This window comes from Macrobrachium rosenbergii, chromosome 4 (assembly GCF_040412425.1).
Source record: "Macrobrachium rosenbergii isolate ZJJX-2024 chromosome 4, ASM4041242v1, whole genome shotgun sequence".
Lineage (NCBI taxonomy): Eukaryota > Metazoa > Arthropoda > Malacostraca > Decapoda > Palaemonidae > Macrobrachium > Macrobrachium rosenbergii.
The window spans coordinates 57279070-57299098 of NC_089744.1; the positions used below are offsets into that span (position 1 = coordinate 57279070).

The 20029-nt window shown below is 38.1% G+C and overlaps 2 protein-coding genes across 2 annotated transcripts in view; both read left to right on the forward strand.

Moving 5' to 3' along the window:
* LOC136837770 (uncharacterized) overlaps window positions 1-20029 on the forward strand; it is a 1038075-nt gene that overhangs the window by 954849 nt on the left and 63197 nt on the right. The window lies entirely within an intron of this gene.
* LOC136834880 (uncharacterized) overlaps window positions 1949-20029 on the forward strand; it is a 24605-nt gene continuing 6524 nt past the window's right edge. Inside the window, exon 1 of the mRNA XM_067097702.1 lies at window positions 1949-2125. The gene's annotated coding sequence lies outside the window, so the exon portion shown is untranslated. The remainder of the gene's footprint in view (window positions 2126-20029) is intronic.

Consider the following 20029-nt stretch of genomic DNA (forward strand, 5'->3'; position numbering starts at 1 on the left):
AGAGACTGCCTAGCTGTTTGCTTTGTCTTCAGCGAGTATTCCGGACACATTTCTGCTTTTCCGGTTCTTTTTTAAGATAAAATTTTCAACTTATTGTGTGGTATCATTGCGTTAATATTCATTCGAACTGTCGAAGATATTGTCTGCATTTCACTATTTAGAAATAAAAAGTCAAGGAAGTGCGGACTCTCATCCAGATGTATTATCATTATTAATATAGTCATTTTTATATTGTTACTGCTCGTATTATTGTTTTTCGTATCCTTCCCCAGACATAAACCTTAAATAACACTTTGAAGATTGGGGTTTGAAATTTCTAGCACAACAGGACCGTATCCAAACGTATTCAGTATTGTTGCACGTTGTGGGTTCCAGTGCAACTGGGGTAATTATGAATAGTTAATGGTAACTTAAAGCTGTTCTGATTTCCTCTCAAAGGTTGAACTGTCTAAGGTAGAATATCTAAATCGAGAACATGGTGAGCGAACGAAAGTTCCAAAGCAGTTCTTATGGTACTGCAGCTCTTTCCCCACGAATGAAGAAAATACTGTTTGGCCAGTTAAATGGCACAGAATGGATTGCTTTTACATTTTTAGTCTGTATACATAGAGTTGAATTGTAGAGCTTTTGGTTCAGTAATTTCCATTTGTCTATTGGTAAAATTAAAATTAATATGTTAGTGGGGGTAAACAACAGTTCTGTAGGAAAACTGAAACCCGAGAGGATTTTGTGTAACTTCTAGTATCTGTAAAAATATGTTCGAGTATATCAGATGTACTTCAAGAATCCCGTCATAATTATTTTTTTTCAATCTTCGTTGTTAGAGGTGAATGCGAATGCTTAAGTATCTAATGTTTTTATTACAATACAGATGTTCGGTATAAAATTCCACTTTCGAGATCACTTTGCTTACGATAACCAATTGCCAATTACCAGAGGGAAAGGCGTCAAGTAAAAAGTTGGGCTAATGAGGGCAAATCATCCTTATAATTTGTGTATCGAAGATACGAATGTAATTCAAGACGAATTATTATTATTATGCACAATATAGAAAATACTTTTTTTCAGTAAAGAATATATTTAGCGGAAAATCCACTGTCTTAAATTGACTGGAATTAAGAATAAAATTGTATTTCTATATTTTTTTTTCCGGCAGTTAGTTGATAGTTTCGACACAGCAAACCAATATGATAATCGTTCCATTTCATGTCATTTCATATATTATGTATACATTTAGATTTTTAATAAAATTGTACATTAGTTGATTACGTTTTTGAGACAAATCGGCAGAGAAAGTCATCAAATAATATTTATCTTTTCTTTGGCAATATCCAAAATAATAGCTAATTGAAACTGCCATAAAAAGAAAGAGAATTTTGTTAAGAATTTTTGTTTAGGGCTTTTATGAGCCGTTGAATACATTTTTGGAAACTTCATTTTCTACGCAATTGGATTTCCCGATCTTGAAATAGCGGTGGTTGCACCAAACATACTTTTTGCCAAGTTGTAATGTGTATTGCAGATTATTTTGAGTAAATGAATAAAACTCCCACACAAACTCAAAGGTCTCTTTGTAATTTGAAGAGCGTAACAAAGTAATTTTGAGGAAACAGTTTTTTGTCATCTTTTGTCTGAAGAAAAAAAATGAATTTTTGTAATTCCACACAGAAGCAAAGAACAAGAAATGACACTCGAAAGTCACTACATCTGGATTTAATTATGCTTCCATCCATCTAATTAGTCAGTTCTTAAATTTATGTAATCCATTTATTTTCGGTTCCGAGTATCACAAATTTAATTGCAGTGCGGTTTCATTGAGTCTTTTATGGGTCTGTAATGAGAGGCTTTTGGGGCCGATCAGTAATAAATACTACAAGCTAAGCTATGAGGCAGAGAGACAGAGAGAGGATGCGATGAACATGAGAGAGAGAGAGTGGGGAGAGAGAGAGAGATTCAACGGACGAAGGAAGAGGGAGAGAGAGATAGAGAGAGAGACTCCGGCGTCCGGATTGCCGTCAGTCTAGCGAGGAGTAGCGAGTCGAAAGCAGCTCAACTCAGGCTCTCTCTGTGGGAGGAGGAGCCTTTCCCCCGATAGGACCTTTCACCGAATAAGGAAGATGCGATAGTGTGTTGATGAGATTTGTGTTCTTTTTCAAGTGTAACTTTGGTATTTTGATGAATTTCTTTGTGTTTTTATGTGTTCTAGTGTATGTGTGTGTTGCTTGTGAAAAAAAAAAATGTACAATTAGTGTTGCTGTGCGGTGCTGACTCGTTGAAGTCGCTTATAAATGGTTCTTATTGAACAGCCCTGTTTTGGAGAACGTGCTACGGTTGGCTTCAAATGAACCGCTGGACCACTAATGATTTTGTATCTCGGTTTGATTCCAGGTCACCCTGTACTGGTGTCAGTGATAACTCTCCCTGGTTTTACTTGTATTACAAGGTCTTGGAAAGAGTTGATATTTCATGAAGGCTGCCGGTTCAGCTCTGAAGTTTTAATATTTCTTGATAGAGTTGTTTATGGTGACTTTATAGTTGTTTCAAGTACTTATAAGCAATAAAAAACACTGCATGAAGTAGATGATGGTTTCCAAGTATGATTTTTTGTGGGTATTAGACAATTCCGTGTACATATGCAATTGCACATTTGAAGGAATGGAAGACACTTCCATTTGTGATTTATTGGTATTTAGGAATATGGATGTTAGTGATACTTAGTTATGGCTTCAGTTTTTTGGTAAATAAGAAATGTCAATGATGTCACGTCTGCGTTTAGGGTTTCCCTTATTTAGAAATGCAATGGTTAATTCATTTTAATAATTGAAGATGCGATTCACTTAGCGTGACTAAGCTGGTCTCGAAATTTTTTAATGTTCAAAACACATGAAAGTGTACTAATTTTCAGGTGAAGAGTAAAGAGAGAGTTGATAGTAATTGTAAAGACACATTCTGCACGTAAATTTTCAATGAATTGCTAATGTTCCAGTTGCCGTTCTAGCTGCTAAGTCTAGGCTTACTAAACCGGCAACTTAGTCATCTTGCCCACTTTTGTAAAGATAGGAAGAGAGTTGGAATCGTCTCCAACAAAACGCAAAAAAGAATGATGTCTTGGAAGGAACCCTCTCTTCTCTCTCCACTTCTGGGCGAGGAGGGAAGGTGCCGGGTTGACAGGCATGGATGAGACTTAATTAGTTTTTCATTGTATCTTGTCACCGCATCTTACTTTTGTCCTTCGTCTGACTTGATGTCATTGCAGTCATGATGTTTGCTTGTGAGTGTGAGGCGGGGAGAGTGTGCAGGGGAAGGAGGGGTTCAGGTACATGGAATCGTTCATACATATTTGCGTAAATTTGCATATCTGCAGTATGCTTATGAATTTGAGCTTCAGCATATGAGTGTGCGTACATTCATTCATAATCTTGTAAGGGATCTGTAATTCTAATTTTATTAACATTCTTAAGAAAATGCAAAAGCTCTGTAAATAAGGGTTATTTTAGTATTTTGAGTTAAAATTTAAGAATATTTTACTTCTTATAAAGTCACTGAGCTTGTACATTGTTTTTTCTGCAAGACTGCCGTAGTTTGTCACCCATTGGAATCTCTCTCTCTCTCTCTCTCTCTCTCTCTCTCTCTCTCTCTCTCTCTCTCTCTCTCTCTCTCTCTCTCTCATGTGGATGAAACTGCACGTGACTTTGCTGGTTAATACTAGAGCTCGTCACGCTCATAACATCTCAACCAAACTTTAGAGCGATTACTTTTGTACTGTTGGTGGTCAGATGTCTTTTTTTCTCCCCACCCCAACTCCACCAAAAATTGGACCCCATCAAGGCAGACTTACCGTGAACGGGAGAACGATCCGCTCTACAAAATTCTTTTCCACCATTCTTATCCACTTTTCTGGGTTTCACCTTGCCAGTGCATGTTACTGACCTGGCTGCCTGCCTGCATGTCATTGTAACGGCACAGTCATCATAGTTATATTGATGTAAATGTTATTCATATTTATATAATTACCCGGATTTGACCTCGAATGACAGCATAGCGGGACTATGATAGGAGAACGAAAGTTCAAGAATGGCGTCCTTGTTAATATAGCTTCGCTCTGGGCAAACGGAAAGAAATTAAAAAAAAAAAAAAAAAGTCACTGCCCCGGCAAAAACCCCAGAATGGATGGCATTCAGTGTCTTTTTCAGCATGCTTGAGATTGAGTTTTAGTCCACATTGCTTTAGTTGCTTTCCCTTTGTCCAGTAGTCATATTTTTATTATTTCTTGCACTACCAGAGTCAAAAAGTACCACTTATCTGAAACCTTGGTGGATATTTCCTAGGACAAAGTATGTTTTAAAGTTTGACTATGGAGAAGTATACCTTAGTTTAACCAGACCACTGAGCTGATTAACAGCTCTCTTAGGGTGCTTAAGCAATCATCTAGTCTTTTTAGGTTGATTTTCTCAAAGTTTTTAAAGTTCAACTTCTCATTTTCATTGACATAAGGCAACTTTCACAAAGTGTTCATTTCTTCCACGAATCAATGGTATGTATAGTAGTCAGTATTGTGCTTTGTGTTGTTATTAATTGCTATAGCACACCGCAATAGAGAGTGAGCAATGCGTTTCCCTTTAAACAGCGAAACCTTTGAAGGCCTAAATGCACCTGGATCAGTGGATAGGAAGAATACACCACGCTATTATAACCCACCATTGACTCAGAAACGAAGTAAAAACTCACCGGAACTTGTACTTTTTGTTCGCAACACTGAAGCCGCACTAACAAATTTGTTTGCCCTCCTGGCTATAGCCCGGATAGAATGCGAATTTACGATGTCAAAAGAGAAAACATAGGAAACGGGAAAAAAATTTTCATTGGTTAGGTAAAGGTTTAGGTCAATATTTATGAATTATATACGTGATTTGACTGACGGAGGTTTTTTTATACTCTAGAGAAGTTAACATTTTAACTCTCTTGGCGTAAGCAACCGTGCACACGTATTGGCGACTCCAGTAACGCATCTGCTGTACCGCAAGTATTCCTATCAGTGAAGGCTAGACAACTTTACAGCGTTGGGTCTGATCGGTACTTGGACGTGTGACCGACCAGAAACACCAGATGCCGGCTTACTCATGGGCGTTGAGCTTGGAATCTTATACCAAAATCTCTTTTCTTTTTGCGTCGTATCCCTTTTTGGGATGAGTCTTGGCAGCCCCAAGCTCTTTTTGTTAATCCCACGAGAGTTTGCTTCCCATTTACAGCTGGGTGGACTGGTGGGCAGAAGGCCGGCAACTATCCACGGAGTTACAAGTGTGAGTCGAGCGCTGCACAATTTGGCCACGGCTCCCACTTAGCTGGTTACACGTTCAGTAGGTAGGCGAATGGGTCGTCACCTCTCCATGCATTATACACACACACACATATACATATGTGTATGTATGTATGTGTGTTACATGTACAGTTCCTGTTGGAAATCTTATCCAAGAATTACAAAGCCTCCGCGCCAGCAAATCACGAGTGCTGTTTATCCGTAGTTATTCGTTAATTAATTGTTCCTTAGGGAACTGCTATGAGCACAGGGGGAAGGGGATGGTGATTGTGTGCCAAGGAAGAAGAAACCTAATATTTGATCCGCATTTTTCCCTCGGGAAATTCGAGTCACGATGTTTAGATTCTTCTCCACTTGTTTATAGTTCTTGAGGGTACGCATGCGCGTTTCTTGCAGCTACGATTGATATCAGTATCGCAGGCAGGTTTATTTTTGGTATTCCAGTGCATACAAATATCCATATGCATGCATGTGCAGGTAGACACGCCTGTGTAAACGTTCCATATTTATATCAGTTACAACACCTTGGAGAAAAACTAATGTTAAAATATAAAAAAAACGTTCAAAGATAATTGCAGCAAGTGATCACTTGACCGAATTTTCTGTTATGGTCGTTCCGCGTGTGTTATGCTTCAACATACTTTTGATTTGATCTTTTTCTGTTCTTCTTTCCTTCCATGAATTAGTCTCCATGCTAATTCATGACTCCTGCTCCAAGCATTCCTCTGACTCATTGCCTTTAATTACCTGATGGGCAAGCATACGTACGGTATCTAGGATCGTACTTTGACTACCGCATCGAGAATGTTATGTTATAGTGTCAGATATTTTTTCGTAACGTCAGAAGCGTAAAGAAAAATGTGACATTTATGTGACTCAGGATATTCTTTTTATTGTATGCTATCAAGTTGCAGGCAAAAGCTCAGAAATATGAGTGCACAGTGCAGCCAATTAAACAAGTGTCAGTCATTTGTTATGAATATGGCAGTTGTATCTCAATGCCTTATTCTAAAAGCAAGAATATATGTAGTTTTTGTCCCGGCACAAGTCATATTTAAACTTTTACACATATGTTTGCATCCTCAAGAAAAAAAATGCTAAGGTTTTTGGTGCCCTCCTAACAGAGTCTGTTAAGATTGCGGTCTTTAATTTTATTATTATAATAATAGAAAACAATAATTTATTGGAAGACTTGTTCCAACGAGTCTCCTTGTTCAAGGGGCCCTATTCATGCCGGAGGGTAGTGTGTGTGTATGTGTGCGCGCGTGCGTATGTGTATGACCGCCCATTAGAAACTAGACCCTTTGGGCTCCTTTGGGCCTGAACACTCTTCCCTCCTTACGTTGGTACACAAATAGCAGGCTTACGGAGTATGGCAGCACAACAAAGATTACTGTTGTTTGGTTTTGGGTTGGTAAGGAAGAACTGAACCGAGTGATAAATTTATCAAGTAATTTTTCATACTTTTTAGTAAGTGCTATTTTCTTGTAGTTTATTCGCCGGAAGTTCATATCACATCCAGCCAGTTATTAGTCACGTTTCTAAATGGCTGCTACGACCTGGAACCAAAAGCTGTAGAACAGAGACCTGCTCATACATCGTTTGAAAATCAGTTTCATTTCGGTGCCCTGGTATCATCTTAGTACCCTAGTATCAAGGGGGGGATCTGGTTTCTCAGTCAGACATGAACCATTTGGCATAGTCTCATTTACTTATGTACGTCATTAGCATTTACCTGTGTGTGTGTGTGTGCTTGTGATCTGTTTACGAGCTCATTAAGCCATATTTCATATTACCTGGCAGCGCGCAAGATGATGTGATCTGCTTTCTCTTGCGAGTCGGCGACTGTTATTACTTCTGTGAAATGACACACTAGCTGCTCTGTACTCATTTCCTCAGGGATGCTCTGTCGCTTTCCTTGTGATTGAAATGTTGTAGGTGTTTTTTCGGGTTTGATGGGTCGTCTTTGATTCTTTAGATTTGTTCCGTGTTGTGTTCAAGTCACCCGTATTTTGTTTGTTTTAATGCCTCATTAATGAGTTTCATAGATGCTGTGTTTACTTTTGCAAATATTTTACATTTTTGTGATTTCAACTGAATGTCATCTCTCTCTCTCTCTCTCTCTCTCTCTCTCTCTCTCTCTCTCTCTCTCTCTCTCTCTCTCTCTCTCTCTCTCTCTCTCACACACATCCATGCATATGAATCTTACAAAGTTCGTATAAAGCCTAAAACTTTATTTATCCTCGAAAAGTTATAAATTTTTACGTTTGTTCTTTTCAATATTTTGTTAGCAAAATAAGTCCTTGAAATTAATGTACCCACATTACATTTCAAGGACTTATTTGATTTGAAAACTTTATTTTTATATAAATGCGAAAAAATGAAATCGTGTGAATTAGAGCATTATAACTTGCATTTTTTTTTTATCAACACCCACAGAAAATTGTTCCGAGAAGAAGAATGAGAGAAGGCATCGTCTCTTACGTGTAAACAAGGCTCTTCCTTATTATCTCCTTTAAAAGCCAAGCTACTTACCTCTTTTGTTAACCTGCTCCTGAGATCCTGGTGTCAGATATCTTTTAGTTTAGTTTTCTTGCAGAATCTCTTATTCCGCAATACAAGGGTTCCAGAAGACCCTTGCACGGTGGTAGAATTGCTAGAATTATTTAGGGGTGACCATTTATAAAACGTTTTTATAGAAAGAGGTTGTCGGAATGTATAGATTATATATCCTTGCTTTTATGGGAAATGTATTGCTTGTAACAGTTATAGAGCACCACAACTAATTTGAAAAGTCTCTTGTATTCGCTTTTGTACCTTTTTATATTAACGTTACTGCTTTTCTTATAAGAAACCATAGGCAGTGATGAGTATTAATATACCGTAATATTATGAGAAAGTTGCAATAAAAACTCAGTTTCTCACTTGTGCACGTAAAAGCATTTGAAAAAATTTACTTTTAGTTATCAGAGTCCATCGAATTCAATGGATGTCTGTGATAGTTACTCGAACGTGGAGGACGATTGATTTTGGAAAGCTTAACGTTAAAAAAAAAATGTATCGCACTGTCGAATTGTTGACAGTCAACCTCGAACAGAATGTGACCATGACGACGACAGGAGAGGAAAGATAATTTTGGGAAAGAGGATCTAAATTAAATCTAAACTTACCATCTCTGATATTGCATCAGCCTTTCAGTTGGTTTGAAGCAGCAGAGGTTAATTTCCAGGTGAAATGAGGATGGAGGTTTTATTTTTATTTTCTGTTTTTGTTTTACACGCCCTTATTTTCATCCCGAGCGGAACTATCCCGCGGAGCTGGCTATAGCTTTCTAATGACTACAGTACTCTCTCTCTCTCTCTCTCTCTCTCTCTCTCTCTCTCTCTCTCTCTCTCTCTCTCTCTGCGCCCATAATCATAGCAGGCGAATACTGTCCAAAAATGTCTTCCTTTTGTTTCATAGCCTTGGGCACTTATATTAGTACGTACAAACCATAGATTAACATTAGGAATTTTATGGGTCCTCTCGTGTGGCCAAGAGTATATCCCATATAAGTGCGCCTTCATCTGAGTCTGTTCTTAATCGTTTATATATTGAGAAGTTGTTTTAAAGAATTAAATAAGCGAGAACATAATGGTTGATAGACAACCGCTAGTAATTCCTGAGAGGTGGGCCAGTAGATGCGGTAAGAGTGTGGGGGCAATTCTTCAGAGCTATTGAACTTGGTGGCAGTGGTGGAGGTCTTCCCTTACCTAAATCATCCTACCCCTCTCTTCCCACCCCATCCCCACTCCTGTCAGAGTAGAGCTTGGTGTAGGGTTTACCGTATTAGCCCTCGGCGGTTTTAGGAGCGATGGAGTAATCACAGAAACTCCCACTCTGATTGCTCATGTGTGCCGAAATCCATTTAATGCGGCACTTTGGAAAAATGTTTTAACTGTGTGGTGTTCCAACGTAGACCTGTTAATTATTTATTGAAGTGATGGGAACGTCATTTTCTGCTTATTCTCAAGTTAAAAGAAATTATATCTGTAGGGAAAAAGTTCTTTGCGGTTTTTATCCTCCCTGTATGGAAATGGGTTGATGAATTTAAATTTAAAAAAATTCAAGCTGTCAAGAAACTATAAGAGTTGGCAAAGTGAACTGCAGAAAAATCAGAAAAACCTCATCTGTTGCTTGCCACTTATAGTTTTCAGAAGTCTGTCTGGGGACCGTGCATTCTTCCGAAAGATTAAACTCGGCTATTTTGGCTCATCTGGGTTATTTTCAGAAAGCTCTTGTATCGCGCAAGCTCATAAATTTGTGAATCTGGTCGATCTAAATCTCCTGGAGGACGAGCGGTTGACAGTTCGGTAGCAGCAGCTGTGTTCCCACGGGGTATATGAGTTGGCAAACTTTGTTCATGATTTCCTTGACCGTATCACCATGGCCTCCATAAAGACAACAATGAATTGGCAGTATTTCTACTTATTACTAAGTGTTGTGTCTCTTTCCTCATAATCGTTATTAACGATGACATAATAATCTGTTGAGGCACAGATGTAGTACATAGGTTACTAGTTTCTTGGAAATTTTGACGTTTGGTGGCTTATTCTTTCGTCACCTTAGGTAATTTGTGGTCACTAAATTTGTTTCATTATAATTATATTAATTTGTTAAAAAGATAGCTGCATCGTGCGAATTATTCTTATATTGAATCTTATCAATTTTCCTTATGACTCGTTTCTCTATTTCGTAAATATTGGTCAAACACTGGCCAAAGATCTTACTTCGGCAAAGAAAAATATTAACACCGTTTGTATAGCAGTTTCATTCTGTATACAAGTGCTGTTAATATAATACTCTTTGCCGAAGTATGGACATTGGCCAGTTGTTGACCAACATTAGTGAAGAGAAAAGTCGTAAAGAAAGAAAACTAAGAAGACTCAGTGTAAGATTAATTCGCACGATGCAGCCATGCTCAAAAGAGGGTTTGTTTGCTTCCTATATTATTATTATTTTTTTGTTGTTGTTGCTGTTATTCCGAAAACTATGGATCAGTGATGTTTTCTGAGCCTTTTTGTTAAAACAGCTCAGAAAACACCAAAAAAAGAAAACATGAAAACATCAAAAAAGAAAACGTGAAAAAAAGATCCATTTAGATGGAATTTTTGTCAAAATTCCATCTAAATGGATCATGTTTTTTTTATCATTCATTTGAAACATTTGCTTATTCCGTTTTTATATTCACCCTGTTCCTCTTTCAGAAAACTTCGATTTTTTTTATATCCAAAACTGCTGCACTTTATCTACCAGTCAGTCTAAATTTGTCTAATGATAGATTGCATTTTGTTTTACTGAGTCACAGTTTTCGTATAATGTCAGTGTTTTGTTCATGTTAATATATTTTGTTTTCTATATTTTAATCTTAGCCCAAATGCCTGTTTCATGACAATACTGGATTTTACACAGTGCATATTTATTTTCTTTTTCTTTATTATAATCTTAGCCCAGATGCGTACAACTCATAAAAATATTTGATTCTGCACAATGCAGATATTTTTGTGTTTGCGCATTAATTGTTCTGGAAATAGTAAAAGATTTGATAACGCTTTCGAGTGTGTTAAACCAAATGTAAAGGACACGTGCTGTTATTACTGTTGAAATAATACATCCGGCCGCAGGGCAGATGGTAGTAACGTTAGATTCTCCATACATTTTCCGTCATGTGCTGATTTCGCAATACGCCCCTCCGGACATGACATGGTGGTTATTGGCTCACGAAACTTCGTAAGTCAGTCGTGAACGGATGGGAAGGTTCGGGAAGGGGTTTGTGTTAGTCGTGGTGGTAATTGGGAGGTGGGGGGGCGGTGGTTGTTAGGGGCTGCGTTTTGAGACTTGTAGTTACCCTTTTGAATATATCAAATTCTTGCAACTCACCCTGATAATAATATGTTTAACGTGGAAGATGACGCCTTGACAATTCATAATAACTTTGGTTTCTTCTTCATTTTCTGGACATATGTCGTATAACGCTGGTATCGTCATGGAATTCGTCCTGCAACACTGCAGTCGTCGTGCTCTGACCGATTCAGGTGTGATTTGGTGTGAGAGATGGACGAAAAGCGCAGTGCTTGAAAAAATGATGAGAACTCGGTGAAGATTTGTGGCTCGCTGCCGGTATGTTAACATTGAGGTGTGCATGAATTTTGTGGTGCAATCATGTTTTGTCGTTTTTTTCCACATCGTCCCCTCTGCGGTTTTGTTTATGTATGCCTGGTGTCATAAAATGTTCATTCATTTACTTTTATTTACTTATTTACGAGGGTAAGACGGCCTGTAATTTATGAGTGCTATATAATAAATGGAGAACAGTTTAAATTTGTCCGTCTTGAAAAACTAATATAAACCTGGTATTTTTTTATGTGGAAAAGGGGAATGTCCTGTACGAATCTGTTTGGTTCAAAATCTTCTTTGTCTCATTATCCAGAATTATGTCCCTTGGAGCAACCCAAATGAAATAGATTTTTTTGTTTAAGAAAACTAAGGGTCTCTGTGAAGGGATGGCCCCCTGAGGCGTTGGAGGGAAGGGAGCCGGGTAGGCTGACTGACTGACAGACTGACTGTGTGTCGACCTAGTAATCATAATAACTCGATCATTATGTCCGCTCAGGTAATTGTTTACTGTTTCCGCTTGGTTGCCACTACTGCACTCATGACCTCATTGTTTACTCCTTGGGAGGAAAGAAGGAAGAAGAGGTGCAGCCCTTCATAGAGAAGGAAGGCGGAAGAATTATGAAATATTGTCTAGGATCTTAATTATGCGGTGTTATTGAATCTCTTACACACACACACACACACACACACACACACACACACACACACACACACACACATCTGCATGTAGATGCGTTCATTACAAATCTTATGTAAATGATTGTTAGCCCCCACCACTAACGATATATTACTTTTCTTAAAATTGCACTTTGACTTAAAGTTCGTTCATTAGTTTTACGTCTCCGCTGAATTTTATTTGCAAGCCGAGAAGCAAGAATTTCCACGTGACCCGCTTTTGAGAAAAGGTATTCATTAACGTCAGATTACGGCAAGTTTGGCACTTGCAAATTGCTGCAGGAAGGCCTTTTATTTCGCGCGTTACGCCTCCATGAGAATGAATGTGAAGTAAGGTGTTTTTCGACGGTGTTGAGGAGGGGGCGCGAGGAAAGGGGGAATTGGTAGGGATGAGGGCAGGAAGACTCTTGCGGTTTTCCTTATACGACCATGTTAAAGCTGCCTTAAGCGCCCCAAACCCTTCGTTTTAAAATTGGAAATTTTAAATAGATTCTTAAACTTTGCTTTATAAATTTGTAATAGTTGATACCGGACCTTCATTTTTTTTTAGCCAAAATGTAGATAAATAACATACCAAAGTTATAGCTTCATAATGTACCATAGGCCTCTTCCCGTAGCAGTCAAATGGCCCGTAGTGAAAGCGGCCAAGTGTTATAGGCTTCCGCTTAGTGGTCAAGGCCACTGAGCCGTAGAGGGACCTATATACTGGCATTGTCGCTTCGGGTACATGTTTGTAAATTTGATTTCAGGGCACGAAAATGTGAGTGTGCATGTGCATATTAATTACTTTTGCTAAATGCGTATCCATTTCCAGCCATAAATAGGACTTGTTAGATTTTGGCTCGGAAAATGGAGGAAAACTGAAATAGAGTTCGTGTGCATTTAAATGACTTAGCCCTTATAATCGAAGATACATAGATTTAAGAATACGTTGATAGATTGGTAGGTAAAAAGTTTACATATATATAATCATGAAATGTATGGTAAAGCTTGATACTGAAATATTAGCAGCTGTCAGTACTGATTTCAGACGGTATTTAATGTTATATTATCAACCTTTTGATACTGGTGGGATAGCTCGTCGTTTGGCTATTTTTCGAAAAAAAATTATTGCATATTTGGAACTCTCTCTCTCTCTCTCTCTCTCTCTCTCTCTCTCTCTCTCTCTCTCTCTCTCTCTCTCTCTCTCTGTGCTGTTCTTCGTGGCGCAGTGTACCAGTCTCAGCTCACTACCGAAGGATCCGGTTCGATCCACGAACTGGCCTATGAAAAGAACAACATATTACGTTTCCTTTAAAATCGGGTATGCCTGTGTTGAACTCAGCAGTGAACTCTGTACCTTTTATCTGGCAACTGTTGTGGGTTGCAGCTGAGGATTAAGAGAGAGAGAGAGAGAGAGAGAGAGAGAGAGAGAGAGAGAGAGAACAGATGTGACTGATCAGCACTCCTTCAAAAGTAAACCCCAAATCATCTTTATCTATGAGTCTCGACGAGGTAATTCCCGCCCAGCCGAGATGAATCTTGGTGGGTCCTGGATGAGCTATACTCGCGAAAGTTAAATGTCCCTCTCAACGCGCAACCTGATGGGTAGGAGGACGGTAAAGAGAGAACTCAGTCTCGTTGTGATCCAAACACGAGTATAAATTTTTATTCACAGCAAGACAGAGTGAGTACATATATATATATATATATATATATATATATATATATATATATATATATATATATATATATATATATATATATATATATATATATATATATATATATATATATATATATATATATATATATATATATATATGTGTGTGTGTGTGGTTGTGTGTTTGTATGTATACACACACACACACACACATATAAATAAACCCTTGCCTCCTTTAGCATCAGCAAAAAACTAAAAAGGGGTCATGCAGCTTCTTCCAGCGGTGGTGTCGCCATCTTCAGTGTTGTTATCGTCTTCCCTTCCGCTGAGCCTGACGTCATGCGCTATTTGTCTGTCCGGCCGGCACCGGCAGTCATTCCATGTCATGATCATCCGGATGTTAAAAAAAAAAAAAAAAAAAAAAAAGGTGCTTCTATTCATGGTACCGATAACTGCTGTGACGCTGTATTATTTCCTCTCAAGCGCCGTTATCAAAATATTATGTTCGGATGCCGTTGAAACGTTGTGGTGAGCGGATGCCGAGGAGAATTGATTTTTTTTTTTAATGAAAAGGCTGACGAAATTAACATCACGGTGTTCTTGTGCAGCCTGGCCCTAAAGAGGAACGAGGAAAAAAGAAAGGAACTTTAAATGTGTTCCTACTTTAAGAAGAATGAAGGGAATAGGAATCACGGAAGAGAGTGGAGGATGGGGAGAGAGAGAGAGAGAGAAAGCTAAATTACAGTACAATCCAGGGTCGATAGGATTAATGGTATCTTAGTGGGAAAAAACTCTAGGCTATATAAAAATTGTCACAGTATTGATATTAACTGAGTGAATTATCTTTGGTGTATTTCCTGTCCAATTTTTACGTTCACCTGTGTTTTTATTGACCAAATATTCATTGTGTTGTGTGCTCGTGTGCTCAAGTATTAAATTAGTATTAATGTGTCTAAATACCTGTTTATTTATTATAAAAAATGTTAATAGAAATCTCTCTCTCTCTCTCTCTCTCTCTCTCTCTCTCTCTCTCTCTCTCTCTCTCTCTCTCTCTCTCTCTCGTACTTAAAAATAATTCAGAATCCGTTGAAATGATTCTTCGATGAGGTTTATAGTCGTCATGAGAATTTCTAACGTTTTGAATGATTTTGAAGGTCTAGTATGTTTTTCTACTAGATAGACTTAGCTTAGTCCTCCTCCAAAAAAAAACAGTGAAAAATATCAATAATAGTAGTATTATAGACAATTACCTATTAATACTTATTAATGGCAATAATAATACGAAGAAGAAAAAGCTTGTGTCATCTGAACAAAAAATGTGCGACTTTGGGTAAGGGACCTGAGAAGGAAAGTAGAATGTATATAAATATCCGGCGATCCCTTCCACAGAGTAGTTAGTAACGGGGAATCCGTGTTCAGGTCTCGCGAGATAAAAGATTGAAGGAGGAGGTTGAGAGTGGAGTCTTTGGGGTCGCCGGCTGACTGGGCTGGGCGACTGATGATGTCTAACGAAGGGCTGGGAGACAGATGGATGGAAAGGTTGTGTTTAGTAAAAGCCAAGTGTTGGGAATGGTGAAAAATTGATGTGATTTGAGCGGTTGAAGTGTTGCCTTAGCATGGCAGGTCCCGTGAAGTGGTTTTTAAAATGACATCCGGCTTGCGACTAGTGTTGTGACATTTGTGATTTGGGTTCTGTCTCATTTTCACATTGCTGAGATGCAACAAACAAAAATCAGTTTTGATAATGTATTACGAATTGTCATGTCTGGTTTTATATGACTGGGTTTTGTATGGTTAGCAGGGTCACTCTTTTGACGACATGAAATTGAAATTTCCTACATTAATCCTGGAAAACGTGTGTGTGCTTAGTTTTAGCCCCAGAACGAATCGAAAGTCAGTAGCAACCTATACTCTTCAGAACATTAACTGAGGCTATTATAGTTGATTCATCCTATTGGTTCTTCGTTATGAAATGTCCCATACATGAGATATTTTTATTTTGTACATGATATATACCTATTATTATTTAATCAATGAGACATTAAAAATCATTGCAAAGTACTCGATCTGTACGGTTCTTTAACGATGACGGATACGTACCAATTACACCTCGGTAGCCCGGGGAATGGATTCAGCATTTGCTCCACAGGTACACTGCTTTTTATATTATTCGTTTTTTTAGTTGTGTGTGTGTGTGTGCAACCACACCCATTTTGGTTACGAAAGCACGCCAACCAACGTTTACCAGGGACTCCCGTCAAACTGATTACTGCGGACGTGTAATTACCTCTTGACTGAATAACCCTGTTTTCAACGTGTTCTTAAGAACAGTTACTTCCCAGCAACATGAGAAAGTCAAGGCATTGATTACCGGTGGCAGCGGTTTGCACGTTAACTAGGAAGATGTTCACACCGTGGAGCAGCAGTCAGTTGTGCATTAGAACGTACAGAGTAGTAATCAAAAATGATGGCTGCACATAGGTGGAAATAAAGTGAACTCGAGAAAATCAGCCAGAGCTGGAGCATTTTTTGGCTTAAGTGTTTTCTCTGTAGGGTATATGTTTTTTAGTATTATTTTGATTAATTTTCAAACTTACCCTCTGTGCACGTATTGTGTATACATTTGTAAAAATCTTGTTTTGATGGTCTTAAATTTGCATGAAAGGAATATGATTCGAGGACGGTTAAAACCGCCGTGCAAAATGAGTACATTTAACTTACTATGTGCGGGATTTGTTGTTGATTTTTTTTTCTTTTTTTATAAGTACATTTATATCATCAAAGTCAATAAAAGCATTGTTAAGTGAACCACGGCAGTATCCTCAGCAACGAAACAGATCATAAACTTTATATACAAGACTTGTTTTGGTTGGAATTTTCAACTATTAATGAGTTTGTGCTCATGAATGCAAAACATTGTTATTAGGCTCGGTTTCCGAAGAGAGAGAGAGAGAGAGAGAGAGAGAGAGAGAGAGAGAGAGAGAGAGAGAGAGAGAGAGAGAGATTCTTCAGATTGTTTGTTTCAACTGAGCGCTTCATATTTTAGTAACAAGTACTGCTGAAATTTCAGCTTCTTGTTTATTCGTCCGTTGTTTATTCGCCCATTGCTTATTTTCACTTCTATTTTTGAAAAATTCCTCCCTGATTTGCTTTTTTTTACGTAGCTTATAGAACTATTTTATTTCCAGTAATGGGATGAAGATGATCCGCTATTTCATGGCAGTCTTTAAATTAATTAATGGAAAATATCGGTTCCTGCAACACGCTTTCCACACCGCTAGTCTTTCAGTCAGAGAAACAAACCAACTCAACAAATACTAAACCCTAAGGCACAGAAATACTACGAACGCTTTGCGGCAGGTCATGGGGTAGCAACTTCATCCCTAAAACACTTTCAGAGGTCCGGGATATACACATACACACACACACACACACACACACACACACATACACATACATATATATATATATATATATATATATATATATATATATATATATATATATATATATATATATACATAAGAACATTTTCATGCATTTCTTTTCATTTGCGTCTGAATCGTAGATTCCGGGGAGTGTTGTGATCGCGAGTGAAGACTTCTTGCTTTTGTTTTTGTAACCGGGAGAAAAGGGATGTTCGTCTTTACCTTGAACCTGACACTGCGGCAACAGAAGTGTAGGTTATGTGTCATGGGTGGGTGGGCGTGGGTGGCTGGTGAAGACGATGGGTGAGGTACGGGGGTAGGTTCCTTCGGGAAAGAATTGTGATGTTGGACTCCCATCTTGACTCTCTCTCTCTCTCTCTCTCTCTCTCTCTCTCTCTCTCTCTCTCTCATGGTCTTCCTGCCTCAGATTGATCCTCTTACTGTGTGATGGAAAGGAAACTGAAATAGAATTTGTTTCTTTCTTAATGAGGTATTGTTTAGGTCTGCCATTCCATTTCACTGTAACCCAGACCCACTCTCGCCCTCTTCCAAATACCACTTTAGTTTTTCTTTGCACGTTTCCGAAAGCAAAGATATAGTGTTATTTTTAAACACTTTTGGATCGATCAGTGCAGTTCGATTGTTTTTGCAACAGTATCTGCTTTGTCACTCTATGCACAATACAGACGTTAGAGAATATACTCGTATTTCCTAATAAGTTTCTGCTCATTGCGTTTCTTTGGAAACAAATTCAGCCTTCACGCGTAGTGCATCATCAAATATATTTGGATAGTTGCTTCATAATAATAAAGCAATACTTTAACTGTTGATTTCATTGAACTGGAAGGGAGCTTATCCGTTTATTAACGCTTTCTTTATTGGAAGGAATATAGCATTTTTTAAGTGTTACCAGAGTAAGTGGCCTGCCACTTAGCTTTCATTGTAACACATACCCACGCACAAAATAGCTGTGAATGGCGTGATTTTGTTTTGTAATGGAGGCTTGTCCAGGATATTAAAAATGTCGGGTTCTTCCTGTCAAAAATGAAGTGTTTCGCATATTTTAAAGTATTTTGGTATCTAATGCACTGTTCTGCAGACGCGCTGAATATGGAAAATGTAATTTTTCAAAGGACTTACTGCTAATTTATGCATATTAAGAACTCAGGATTAAGTGAATGTAAAATCTGATTCTGACCATTCTTTACATCCAGATGTTTCCAGGCTATACCAACCGTAACGTAGTAGTTCTGACTTTCCTTATGTGAGATTCTGTGCCACAAAGTTTTCTAAAAGTTTTACTTCATCTGTGGCCAAATTATGGAATGGACTTCATAGTCATGTAGTTGGCTACATTTTAATGTGAGTAATCTCATCTGATTACCGAGTTAATAAGGTTAAAAGGTTTTCTGTTGAAGCATTAACGAAACGATCTTTTGGCGAGAAAGAAAACGATAGAGGATCCGTGAATGTGCATACAGTAACATTACGAAAGGACACATCTCGACAAATATTTCGAGTCCCTCCATTACTAGTGCCTTTTGAAATTTATATATATACATATATATATATATATATATATATATATATATATATATATATATATATATATATATATATATATATATATATATATATATATATTGGTTGCAGCAACATGAAAGTATTTAGCCAGCAGGCACTTAATCTGTGGGTGGCTCTTGAACACACTTTAAACGTCTCTCCTTCGCTCGCAGTGGGTTAATGATGTTTGGTTTGCTCTCCTCAGGTGGCCCACTCGTATCGTGCCTTTGTAAACACAAAAATAAACCGGAGGGGCGTGAAATTTGTTCTAATTCCTTCTTTTGGGTTACAATAACAACCCCGACATTGTTATCCCGATGTTAATGCCCGTTTTATGCTATGATTCCGATTCTGCCTTTGTTCTTAGAGTGGGTGTCCAGTTCTGCCTTTGTAATTTGATTAGGTGTGTTATGTTGTGTCTTTGGTTTTTATCTATTACGCGTCGCTTTCGCTTGAAATTGTGTATTGTTGCTTTTGGAAAACGAGAGATACGGCCTTTGGTTATCTGGCTTTACGATTATCAAAAGAGGTGATCCTTTCTTAGCTCATTATCCTATTCATCGGATTGTTCTCTTCTTGCTGGAGGTGCATGGGCAGCACGCCTCCACCTTGACCTTTGTCATCTGCAAGTGAAAAGAACTGAAGGGTGACAAGGCTTATAATGATGGTGATAAAGCGTTGGTGCGGTATGTGTAAAAAAAAAAATAAACAGGCGAAAGACAGAAGAACTGTCATATCATCTGGTTGTTCCATCTGGCTGTGAGTTTCGTTTCCTTAAGATAAGGGACTGGCTGAAGTTCCTGTCTACTCCAAATCCAATTTTATTTGTCCCTTTAATTGTTCATATGTCCATTTGTTTCTACTAGTGAGGTCTGAAAAAGTAGCAGTAGGTCTCTCTCTCTCTCTCTCTCTCTCTCTCTCTCTCTCTCTCTCTCTCTCTCTCTCTCTCTCTCTCTCTCACCAGATGCGTCATATTGCTGATTTTGAAAATTTCCAATAAATTTAGTACTTTACCCTTTCTGTTCCCATATATTCAGAAAGTATAAGAATAAATCATAACACTAGTATATTTCAGGATATACTTGATTTGCTTCTAACAAGAAGTCGAAGAGGATGGTATTATATTGGGGTTAATATGAAATCCGCTAAGGGATTACTCACGAGGAAGGGAGGGTAAGAATTTTGGGGGTGTCAACGTTGGTGCCCATACCATTTGTTGAGGAAGTCACATATCCTCCCATTTCATGT